Here is a 13,000-nt window from a genome sequence, read left to right as displayed (position 1 = left end):
ACAATTTTTTGTGTTGTTCATGTTGTGGTGTCATTGATTAGACATTTTGGTTAAATATACCGAATTTTCCAGACTATGTCACAGTTTTTTCATACGTTGGCTGTTCCTGCGACTTATAGTCCAGAGCGACTTATAAATGAAAAAACGGTTTATGGTACATAAACACTAGACACCTTTTTTGATCATGTTTATTTTTTGTGTAGCTGAATAACCATTGTGTTAGCATATCTTACACATATCCAGCCTGTTCTCTATTCTTTTATTGTTAGAACTTGCCTTCCAAGAGGACGTAATGTCTGTTTTGATGAAGTTTGTAAAATAAATTACCCGCAAAAAATGCGACTTATACTCCAGTGCGACTTGTTTTTTCTACCCAATTATGCATTTTTGGCCTTGTGCGATTTATACTCCGGAGCAACTTATAGTCCAGAAAATGGCTTTTTGTGTCCCTTTTTTTGTTGAGAACTGCTGAAAGTTCCATGTATTTTACTTCAGATTGCCAAAATACATAAAAAGGTAGAAACAAACTTTTTTTCTGATGAAAGACGAGAGTCACAAACTAATATTCAATGTATTGGGAATTTGTAGGTTCTAACTGAACCCACAAACCACGGGACCACCAGGACACAATTTTGCAGTTGATTAGCCAGTTTATTTCAGTTCTGGATACTGGTGGCATTAAATGAGGATTGCTATGGTTCTAAATAAACACAGAAAAAGAACACATTATAATGTCTCTCTTAAAATAGTAATACAAATATGGCCTTTAAATTTATAGTATAGTAGACAGCAGTCAAATAATAAGCCAAGTATAAATCATTTCATAATTTATCAAAATATCTAAATCAAAGCCATATATTATTAAATCATCATTAGGGAGAATACTGAACTTACATAGAACGATGTTCAAATACGCATGGCAATCATCAGTTCTTGGTGGCAGCCAACTCACAGACCGGCTATTGTGAATTGTTTGGAGACAATAGAAAAGTATGGCTGGAGAACCAGGCCTATATGTAGGGAGTGGCAGGAAGTGAGGTGCCTGCAGGTCCAGTGAGGGTTTCAGCACTATTGGGCCCCCTTGTGGAGCGGAGGGGAAATACTGAAAGAACCTTATCGTTTGTAACACAATGTACCCTGGAAAAAATGGCTGGGATCGAATGAGTTAATGGGCCAATTAAATAACATTATTTACCAAACATATGTGGTGGTTTAGTTTGCAGATTTCTGTTGAACAAAAATAGGACTAAGCAGTTTGTATTCCCAATTGACGGGAGAAAAAAGCATCCAATGTTTGCTCTTTTAGTTGCTGGTTTAAACATTTACAGAGGAGTTAAAATGCTCTTTGCTGATACTAGGAAGGACACAAACAAGCTCTCAGGAGGAGACTGACAGCCACTGATCACCAGTACCAGCATGGAGGAGGGAGAAGAAGAGAATGAGGAGGCCGACCTGCTGCTAGGTTCATTTTCCTGTCCTTGAGAAGATTGTGAAGGGGGACAAACTGAAGCAGAAGTATAAAGTGCTGCATGATGATGCTGTTCTTTTACATTTATGTCATCATTCAGGTATTGATGCATCCATCAGCGTCACGATTGCACTGCTGTTGGCATACACGTAAGGTCACCAGGGTGGTTTGGTAGTTACAATATAAAATTCAGTGCTAAGCAGTAGACTGACAATACAAGGCTTGTGGCAATTAGATCATAATAGTTCCCATGAAATATGCAAATGCTGTCAGAAAGTCTGTTGGAAAGCAAGTTACCCAAAAACTGTTTATGTCTCATCTAATCCACCTTGATTGAATCTGCACAGAGATCAATAACGACATCCAAACCGGTTGTTCTGCTTTGTTTAGGATGAGCTGACATTGACATGACACGAAAGGCTAGCTGACAAAATATGACCACTTTAGCTTTTTTTTTTTAAGCATACAGTGGTCAAAGCACATGTGAAAATCAATTATGCATCATCATTCATGATTCACCGTGGCCTTGTTGCCATGCAGGTAATTTTGGAGACTAGAAGAGAATTGTGCAGCCTTCAACCCAAGGTCAGCACTAACCATGTGACATGAATACAAATCTTAGTGAGCTACGATCTAACACGCCACATACATCAGAATGTTCCATAAATCTATCTTGAGGGGGAGAGAGCTGTTTGGAAAAAATGCATTTGGATGTCTGTCTGGTGATACGGGTCAATCAGATCAACACGTGGAGGTTGAACACCACCGTAGTCACTCCAAACATGTATAAAGTTAAGCACTAGTAATGTTAATGACAAGTGGTTCAAGTCTCATACAAGTGTAAAAATAAGATAAGTTACGATGGAATTTTTGTGGAACTTTACAGGGCCAATTTTTCTTTATAAACTGAATTTTGAATCATATGACTTCACAGATAAATTAAAGGACAGCCATTAGTTACTAATGGCTGTGTCACGCCTTCGCTTCGGTATTGCGACACGACCCCAAGATGCAGAGAGCAGGAGATCCAAGTGCAGATCGAAAGTCAATTTAATATAAACAGAAATGGTTTACAGCAGCAGGATGCGAGCAAAGACGGTCGGAAAAGCGTGGATAGCTACAACAAACATTGCAGCCACAAACTAGTGAGCACGCACCTGAACTAAATAGAAGGGTAACATAATTAGCAACAGGTGCGAGTAATAAGGGAACAGAAAAGCAGGCAGACAAAACAGGAAACGCTACCAAAACAAGAGCATGAAAACAGGAACCAAGGCATAGAAAATATAAACCAAATAAACTGTCACACCGGCGAGCTTGCGGATCGTGACAGTACACCCCCCTCAAGGACGGATCCTAGACGTCCAGAAAGTCCAAAGTCACAAAAAGGCAGGGATGGGTGGAGGGAGGTTCGGTGGTGGGTAGCCGGCAAAACACTCGGGGGGTCGTCCTGGACGGTGGACTAGACGAACAAGGCCGAACCTCTCAGGAGGTCGGCCAGGGTGGCAGGGCCACGCAGGAGGACGGCCAGAAGGGTGAGCAGCCCAGAGGGCACTGGGCTCCTCTGGAGGGTGCCCAGGACAACAGGCCCCGTGAGAGCCATGGATGGACCCCTCTGGGGGCCGGCCAGGGTGGTGGGCCTGGCCAGGGAGGCCGGCCCAACATAGGCGAGGTGATGCCGGAGGAGGCAGAGCGGCATCCCGCCGCTGGAGAGGACGAGCGGCATCCCGCCGCTGGAGAGGACGAGCGGCATCCCGCCGCTGGAGAGGACGAGCGGCATCCCGCCGCTGGAGAGGACGAGCGGCATCCCGCCGCTGGAGAGGACGAGCGGCATCCCGCCGCTGGAGAGGACGAGCGGCATCCCGCCGCTGGAGAGGTGGCGGCGGCGGCGTGGTGTCCCGCCGTGGAAGAGGTGGCGCCGGAGGAGGCGGCGGCGGCGTGGCGTCCCGCCGTGGAAGAGGTGGCGCCGGAGGAGGCGGTGAAGAAGCAGGCGTCCGACCATGACGCGGAGACGGCGAAGAAGCAGGAGTCCGGTCCTGACGCGGAGACGGCGAAGAAGCAGGAGTCCGGTCCTGACGCGGAGATGGCGAAGAAGCAGGAGTCCGGCCCTGACGCGGAGACGGCGAAGCAGCGGGCGTCCGGCCCTGACGCGGAGACGGCGAAGCAGCGGGCGTCCGGCCCTGACGCGGAGACGGCGAAGCAGCGGGCGTCCGGCCCTGACGCGGAGATGGCGAAGCAGCGGGCGTCCGGCCCTGACGCGGCGACGGCGAAGCAGCGGGCGTCCGGCCCTGACGCGGCGACGGCGAAGCAGCGGGCGTCCGGCCCTGACGCGGCGACGGCGAAGCAGCGGGCGTCCGGCCCTGACGCGGCGACGGCGAAGCAGCAGGCGTCGTCCATGCCAGAGCCTGACCATCTGCTCCAGCAAGCCCTGCTGCTCGTCCTACAGGTGGAGTGGGCTGTGCCTCCTCACTCCCCCAGCAGGTGGCGCCATTCTCCCCTTCCATTGGCGGGCTGGGCTGTGCTTCCACCATAGCCCAGCAGGTGGTACTAGCCCCCCCTCTCGAAGGTGGATCCCAGACGCCGTAATCCGAGGGAGCCGAAACCAGGGCAGGGAGGAGGGAGGCTTGGAGGAGGGTCACTGGCTCCTCCAGGTCAGCAGTCCCGGCCACAGCCACTTGTTTGGGCCTGAAGCTGCGCGGCTTGGGCACGGGCGGGATCAGGGACGCCGCGCAGCTTGGCATGGGAGCCGGGTCTTGAGAACCCCTCGGGCTGCGCGGCTTGGGCACGGGCGGGATCAGGGACGCCGCGCAGCTTGGCATGAGAGCCGGGTCTTGAGAACCCCTCGGGCTGCGCGGCTTGGGCACAGACGGAATCTGGGATGCCACGCAGCTTGGCACGGGAGCCGGGTCTTGGGAACCCCAGTGGCTGCGTGGCTTGGGCACAGGCGGAATCCGGGATGCCACGCAGCTTGGCATGGGAGCCAGAGTTTGGGAACCCTTGGGGCTGCGCGGTTTGGGCACAGGAGGAATCCGGGCTATCACGCTGCTTGGCACGGGAGCCGGAGTTTGGGAACCCTTGGGGCTGCGCGGTTTGGGCACAGGAGGAATCTGGGCCGACACGCAGCTATGCACGGGAGCCGGGGTTTGGAAACCCTTGAAGCTGCGTGGCTTGGGCACAGGAGGAAACTGGGCCGTCACGCAGCTTGGCACGGGAGCCGGGGTTTGGGAACCCTTGAGGCTGCGTGGCTTGGGCACAGGAGGGGAACATGCGCCGTGGTCCTCTTCGTGTTGCATGGGAGGCAACGGGGATTCCGAAGAGGTGGGCAGCTGGGGCTCGGCGGGCAGTCGTGACGTGGGAGTCAACGGCAGCAGCGAGATGGGCCAGCACTCAGTGACTGTGTGAGTTGAGGGTTGTGCCCTGGCTTGGCGTGACGAGGAGGAAGAGAGCGGTTTCACCTTTTGACGCCGTGGAGCCCTGGCTGGAGGCGGCCGAGACGTACGTCGGTGTCGCGGCCAGGCCGGTGTGTCATCTACGGGGCCCGGATGAACCCACGCCATGGGTATGAGCGTGCCATCCGGCCCCCACACCATGTCCTCCAGTTCCTCCGGAGTGAACCTCGTGCACTCCTCTTCCATCGCCTTCAGGATCTGCCAGGTCCAAAAGTCGCTCTCTGCGAGGTCGCCTTTATTTGGTGGCTGCATTCTGTCACGCCTTCGCTTCGGTATTGCGACACGACCCCAAGATGCAGAGAGCAGGAGATCCAAGTGCAGATCGAAAGTCAATTTAATATAAACAGAAATGGTTTACAGCAGCAGGATGCGAGCAAAGACGGTCGGAGTAGCGTGGAGAGCTACAACAAACAATGCAGCCACAAACTAGGGAGCACGCACCTGAACTAAATAGAAGGGTAACACAATTAGCAACAGGTGCGAGTGATAAGGGAACAGAAAAGCAGGCAGACAAAACAGGAAACGCTACCAAAACAAGAGCATGAAAACAGGAACCAAGGCATAGAAAATATAAACCAAATAAACTGTCACACCGGCGAGCTTGCGGATCGTGACAGGCTGTCCTTTAATACATTTTTGCCGTATGTATTCCATAGTCAAATTGTGGCATCCGGAAGTGTGCAGGCGAGAGTAAAAATAAGAAAGGCGCTATTCATTCATTCATTCATTTTGTGCCGCTGGAGCCTATCCCAGCTGTCTTCGAGCGAGAGGCGGGGTACACCCTGGACTGGTTGCGAGCCAATCACAGGGTACATACAAACAACCGAGGCACTATTCATTTTAATTTAAATTTGAAAATGTATGACTTTATTTCTGAAAATCGGAGTAAAATTTTGAATTGTATGACTTCTTATTGGACATTTTAGTTAACTGAAATGGAAATAATTAAGTATGATTTTAAAATTTCTTTGTGACGTTCTAATCCATTTTTCTCTGTAAATGTGGTCAAATTGGATGACTTCAGAGGCATTTGACTTTAGAGGTTCCACTATAGAGTTAATTGGTTTCAGACCCGACTACCATAAATAAATAATAAATAGCAAATCAAATCTTTTCATAGCTACAGCATAGAAAACCCGTTTCTGACTTTCTAAATACAATTTCTAAAATTATTAGAGCCCTCTAGGCATGACATAACAAACCAATAACCAAAACCTTTACACTCCTGTTATTCATCTTTACACATTGTTCAACTCTTATCAGCTCTATCAAGCCAGCCAGCGAGCTAACAAATTAGCCTTAAATTAATTTCTCCTAAAATTAAGCCACTTCCACACAGAATTAGAAGAGAACCAAGGTAATGTAATGTAAATTAATGCCGCCTAGTGACCAGAATACTTCTATTTCAACATCTTTTGACGGATACAAAACATCTGTAGAAACAAAAAAAATCTTCCTCGCCTCAAGAACATGTAATTCAGTTCTGATAAAACTGATGCCATTGGACCATAAAAGCAAATTTCTCATTCACAAATTATATCTGCTGATTGCATCAGCAACCACCAACTTGTAAGGTTCACCAAAATACTATTTACAAGAATATTGACATAAAATGAGGTATAGCCAAAAACAAATGATTATCACACATGAAAGGCCCTTTACTGTGCTACGACTGCATCTGTGCAAAATCCCCCACCACTGTCCTCATGTGTTCTCCTCCATCAGGCTCCCTGGAGTATACGGCTCCCATCGACTCATTCATGCATTGTTGGACACCTGCTGCTACCTGTGTACTTTATGTCTCACCTGTTGGCTGAGAACTCCAAGCAAGTACAGGTCATGAGGGTGGGGAAAAAAAACCTACATCCTATGCTATTTCCATAGCAACCAACCTTACGGAAACTGCAAAATTCAAAACGGTAGACACAAATGAGCAACTATGGATGTCCATTGCTTGGGATCGTCACTCGACATTTCCAACAGCTTGATGTTGGGGCAATCCCAGTCACTATCATGAGTCACACCAGCATCAACATCATCCTTGTCATTTTTGTTTCCATAATAAGCAATTATAGCAAATAGGGTCAAATATCACCTGACACCAAACGTCTGCATTGTAAACCTGCCAAAGCGCGGCGCTCCATCGGTAATCAATATGTGCTTTGAAGCCTGCTACTGATCTGCATGCAGATGTTCTCATCATGTGTTTGTGATGGGGATGGTAGACACAATTCACAGCTAAAATAAATAGCATAGTTTAGTGGGTTTTGCACACACAAAAAGAGCTTCCAGTTGGTATGAGGCATTTTGGGGGAGTAGACTGCAAATCAAGAAGCGGCAGACAAAGGAAAAGCACTACAAGTCCTCCCAACGGGGTTGTTGTAGCTTGGTATGTTTTATGACACCTGCAAAGTGGTAGAAACAAGGTGGTGCATACATACAGTATTGCTTTCTCTTACCATGCGCTATCATTAATAAAACCAAAACAACAAACAAATGGTATGCTATGCAGTTAGGGTAAAAACAAGCCTGCTCTTGTATTTCACAGAAAACTTTATACACTACAGTTTATTGTGGCCTCTTGTTGCAGCTTGCCAAATCGATAACACGCCTGCTGCTACTCGTTTGTCAGCTTGCCAAAAGTTGCTACTCCTCCGCCGGACTCAGTGTTGTCCTTATGACCTCATACTCAGTTATATCATTGCATAAAACTATTCAAATATGCTGCAAATAATACAATCCTACGTCTAAGCTAAAATCACTGAAGAACTGGGTGCTTATTGCTTTTTTTGTACACTTCTTTGTGGGGCGGACCCAGGGAACTGTCAGGGTTTGGGGGGAAGAGGGTTTCTTTCAATGCAGACCTACCAACAAATTTATAGTACCGTATTTTGGTTTCAGTTTCAAGTTCAGTCTGTTCAGTCTAGATAAATGAATACATATTATCAGTTTCTCTAGTATTTCTAAAAAATTGTGTGCCTTGGGGGTGGGGGGATGGGGCATGACAGAAAATAATTGAGAAGCATTGCTTTACTGTCAACTGGCTGTCGTTTCAATCTCAGCATACTGTATGCAGGCCAGATATTGATAGCTATGTCAGCTATGTTTACTGTCACAGTTTACAGTAATGCAACACAGGACAAAGTAAAATAAATGATTTTGTGCATTTTGCATTGTAAACCAACCTTGGTTTCACATCACAGCATGTGTAAGCCAAACACTGATAATACTGGAACAGGAACACAATACATTTTGTGATCTCCCTGGCAAAACTCTGGTCTCGGGAGATAATGGGACTGTGCCTGGAGTGACCTCTCCTGTGTGAGAAGATGCGGGAGATAGGTTGGTACCCATGCAACAAGTCTGGAGTTGCCAGAACAATGCTACACAGCAATGGATGAGTTAAACGGAGTGTTTAGCTTCGTTGGAACAAAACATCTTCTAATTGGAGGTGTTCTGAGGCCTGGATATGAGGGATTTAATACCCCCATTGCCTTGGGAATGTCTGGAACGCACCACAAATTACCACGACTGTGTTCAAGTGCGTATTACCACAAATCAATTTATTGACCGTGACCTTTATTTCATTAAATAAATTGTATTTTCAGTCATCCTTCAGCTAGCCTGACCTCCCCCATGGGTGTTCTTCACAGGCGGTAGGGAGAATTATCTCAGGTGAACATAACACCTATTCCCTCTTTTGGAAGGGGTCAGCCGTCATCTCCTCTCAACAGACTGTCTTCGATCAACGTAATACTAGAGGATGGTGACGGCAAAATGAGACAAAAAGAAAGGCTGAAGAGTCGCAATTGCCCAGGCAACATCTGGGCAAGCAGATGTGAAGGGAACCGACTGGAACAACAAAGATGAATAGGCATTGCATCACATTATGTTATCTTTGCAATACAGATTGCAATAGCTCAGGTCCTTTCTCCAGATTTATAACCCAAGTTGCCTAGGCATATGTTATGGGCTACAAACACAAAGGTGCATTTTATTGATTTACAGACACCATGACCCTGATCAATTCATCCATGACCATCACCTCATGTTGTAGCATCATAATGCACGGCCTCATGTTGCAGAAGCGGAAAACATTCCACATCTTGCATGGCTACTGAGCATGTTTGGTATGCCCAGGATGGGCGTATATGGTATTTGAGGCACCAGATATTGGCTGGTTTTTCAAACCCTACTTATTAACTTCTCATTAGTGATCTTATGCTAAGAGTTCAGTGGGCGGGCACCAGTTGGTGCCAGTTTGTGCCGAATTACCATATTTTCTGGACTATAAGTCGCTCCGGAGTATAAGTCGCACAATGCCAAAAATGCATAATTAGGTAGAAAAACAGTTAGAACAACTTAGAACATACAAATTCTAGAACCTACAAATAGACTCTCATCTTTTCTCATCATTTCAGTCCATCATTTGGTTTGGAACCGGTTTGCTTCCGGTTCAAGATGGCGCCGGTGTGTCTGGCTCGCCATCCCGGTCACTTTCGCTTTTTTTGTTTTTTTAATTATACTAAGGACCATAGACTCTCTGCTGGTGTATAACCGCCAAGAATTACAGAAAATCCAGCACATTGTTGCAGTATGTGTGAAACAAGAACACTGGGGGTCACACAAACCGCGTCCCTCATACCTGTCCGATGTGCCAAACTTTCTGCTGCGGGCAGAGCCGTCGCTTCCCAGGAAACGTAGACGCCGCCGGGGGACACGGGGTGGAAGACTCGTGAAACTCAAAGCTTGGCTGGCATTCTCTCCCGAGGTGGCACGGTCCCCACAGAATATTCCGAGCGACTATAATGATTGTTTTCGCCGCTTCCTCTCTCGGCGTTTCCTCGCTTTCGTTGGGGCATGGCTGGTGCCGATCGTTGGGCAACACGACGAATGTCGTGCACTGCGTACTCGCCGTCCTCATTGGGCCGCTGCCGGCGTTAGCCCCGGCAACCTTCGGCCGCTAAACCGTGCAGTTTCAGCGGCACTTAGGTTCCCAACGAAATGTGCACTGGTGAATGCGCGGTCAGTTCCAAGCAAGACGTTTATCCTCCAGGACCTCTTCAAATCGCACGGTTTGGATTTATTATTCATCACGGAGACCTGGATTAATGCCGGTGAGTCCGCTGCCTTCTCTGAGCTGGTGCCTCCTGATTGTACCTTCATCAACACGCCAAGAACCACTGGCCGTGGAGGAGGTATTGCTATTATTTTAAAAGCGTCTTTGCGCCATAAGCCACTGTCAGTGGTGTCTTTCGGCTCATTTGAGGTGAGCTGCTTCAACTTCATCAACATGAGCGGGTGCTTTGCGCTGTCATTTATAGACCACCCAAGCACAACAAGGATTTTATTCAGGACTTTTCTGACTTTGTCGCTGCAATGCTGGTAGAGTATGACAGAATTTTAATTGTGGGTGATTTTAATATTCATGTCTGCTGCCCTTCTACGCTTATGGCGAAAGACTTTTTAGAATTGATGGAAGCTTTTAATTTGACACAAAGTGTAACAGGAGCTACACAAATACATGGACACACTTTAGACCTCGTTTTGTCTTATGGTCTTACTGTTCATAACGTCTCTGTAGGTGATGCGGTGTTCTCGGACCACAGTCCGGTTAGGTTTGACTTAGACGCACACTGTAACACCAGCCTGCATGCTCCCGTTCGCTTTGGTCGCTTTATCAAGCCTGACGCGGCCTCGGCCTTTGCCACTCTGTTCTCCACTGCGTCTGAGGCTTTTATGACCTCCGACGCTGCGCTGGACACCGAGCAGTTGATGAACTGCTTTACTTCTACCTGTGCGACTGTCTTGGACAGTTTAGCCCCCCTGAAAGCCATGCGCCCCAAAACTAAACAGGAAGAGTGGCTCAACGAGCCCGGCGTGAATGCCGAAAAGCAGAGCGCAGGTGGAAGAAGGACGGTCTACAGGTCTCCTATCAAATCCTCAAGGACAGTTGGAGACATTATCAGAATGTGGTGAAGATTGAGAAAACAAAATACCTCTCAGACTTGATATCAGACAATATTAACAACCCACGTGTTCTTTTTAAAACTATTGACTCTGTTTTAAATCCCAGTCCATCCACTATACTTGAACAATCATATGAAACGTGTGAAAACTTTTTTTTAAGGACAAGGTTGCATCTGTACGAAGTAATATATCACCCCCCTCTTTTAATATGCCCACATTGACACAGTGCTCTAAAGGTTTTTATCAGTTTGAACCGGTGTCACTGGCTTTTATCACGGACATGGTAAAGGGTCTTAAGCCTTCTTCTTCCCCCATCGACCCAGTCCCACCTCGCTTTTTTAGGGAGGTGTGGCCAACCGTGGGTCCTTCTGTGTGTGCCATTATCAACAGTAGCCTGGCCTCTGGTACCGTGCCATCTTTCTGTAAAAAGGCTACAGTTGAACCTTTGTTGAAAAAAACTAGTCTGGATCCTTCAATTTTATAAAATTATCGTCCAATCTCTAAACTGCCTTTTATCTCAAAGATTTTAGAAAGAAGTGTTCTTGCACAGATGCAACCTTTTTTAGATGAGAATGGGATTTTAGACACTTTCCAGTCAGGTTACAGGGCCTTTCATAGCACTGAGTCTGCACTGAGTCCGCTTGACTGTGGAGTTCCACAAGGATCAATTCTTGGGCCCATTTTATTTGCCCTCTACCTGGTCCCACTTGGCGCAGTACTTAAGAAGCATGGCATCTCCTATCACCTGTATGCGGACGACTGCCAGCTGTACTTGCCACTCGCAAAAAATGATCATGCCCCCCTGACACCCCTTCTTGAGTGCTTAAGGGATGTCAAGGCCTGGTTGGCCCACAACTTTTTAATGCTTAACGAAGAGAAGACCGAAGCTATCCTCCTCAACTATAAAGGCCCCCCTTTATAGTTTTTATCATCTTCGGCTTTTGTCTAAAATTCAATCTTTTTTATCTTTGCAACACTTTGAGCAAGTCATGCACGCCTTTATTTCATCACGTCTGGACTACTGTAATGCACTTTACTCTGGAATTAGCCAAAAGTCTCTCTCCCGCTTACAGTTAGTCCAGAACTCTGCGGCACGGCTTTTAGCAGGAACCAAAAAGGGGGAGCACATCACCCCAATTCTGGCCTCCCTACATTGGTTGCCTGTTCGTTTTAGGATTGATTTTAAGATTTTATTGTTTGTTTTTAAGGCGTTGAATGGGCTGGTCCCCAAATACATCTCGGACCTCATCCAAGTTTACTCTCCAGCTCGGTCACTGAGGTCCGAGGGCCAGCTCCAACTTGTGGTGCCTAAGGCGAGACTTAAGACCAGGGGGGACCGAGTCTTTTCTGTGGTCGGCCCCAAACTATGGAACTCTCTGCCCTCCCAAGTAAAAAAGGCCCCCAATATCGAAAGCTTTAAGTCTCGTCTTAAAACCCACTTTTATTCTCTGGCTTTTAACTCGGAGTGAGTCGTATGGTCCTGTGTCTTTTAGTTCTTCGTTTTTATTGTCACTGGTTCTATTTTTTATACTTTTATTGCTTTGTTTCTTGTTTTTAATATTTTAATATCTATTTTATTATTTTATTTCTTAAATGCTCTTTTAATTTTGGATTATTACTTTTTATTTTTACTAGTCTGTGCAGCACTTTGGAAACTCTGTTTATAAAATGTGCTATATAAATAAAGTGGATTGGATTGGATTGGATCTTTCATCAGAAAAAAGTTTGTTTCTACCTTTTTAGGTACTTTGTTAATCTGAAGTAAAACATATGGAACTTTCAGCAGTTCTCAACAAAAAAAAGGGACACAAATGAAGCCATTTTCTGGACTATAAGTCGCTCCGAAGTATAAGACACACAAGGCCAAAAAAGCATAATTAGGTAGAAAAAAACATACATAAGTCGAACTGGGGTATAAGTCGCATTTTTTGCGGGTAATTTATTTTACAAACTACTTGATCAAAACAAACATTACGTCATCTTGGAAGGCAAGTTCTTACAACAAAAGAATATAGAACAGGCTGAATAAGATATGCTAACTTATAAGTTGCTCTGGAGTATAAGTTGCGGGAACAGCCAACCTACGAAAAAGCGCCACAGCGAGCCAATCACA

General features: G+C 46.6%; 1 protein-coding gene and 1 pseudogene across 1 annotated transcript in view; one reads left to right on the top strand and one right to left on the bottom strand.

Annotated features, from left to right (window-relative positions):
* Window positions 1–13,000, bottom strand: part of nav3 (neuron navigator 3) — a 286,722-nt gene that overhangs the window by 241,371 nt on the left and 32,351 nt on the right. The window lies entirely within an intron of this gene.
* LOC144898151 (uncharacterized) lies at window positions 9,811–12,675 on the top strand (annotated as a pseudogene).

The sequence above is a fragment of the Doryrhamphus excisus genome, linkage group LG2 (assembly GCF_037039965.1).
Source record: "Doryrhamphus excisus strain RoL-2023G ecotype Guam linkage group LG2, RoL_Dexc_Guam_v1.1, whole genome shotgun sequence".
In the NCBI taxonomy this organism is placed as follows: Eukaryota; Metazoa; Chordata; class Actinopteri; order Syngnathiformes; family Syngnathidae; genus Doryrhamphus; species Doryrhamphus excisus.
This window is presented reverse-complemented; position numbering and strand designations above follow the sequence as displayed.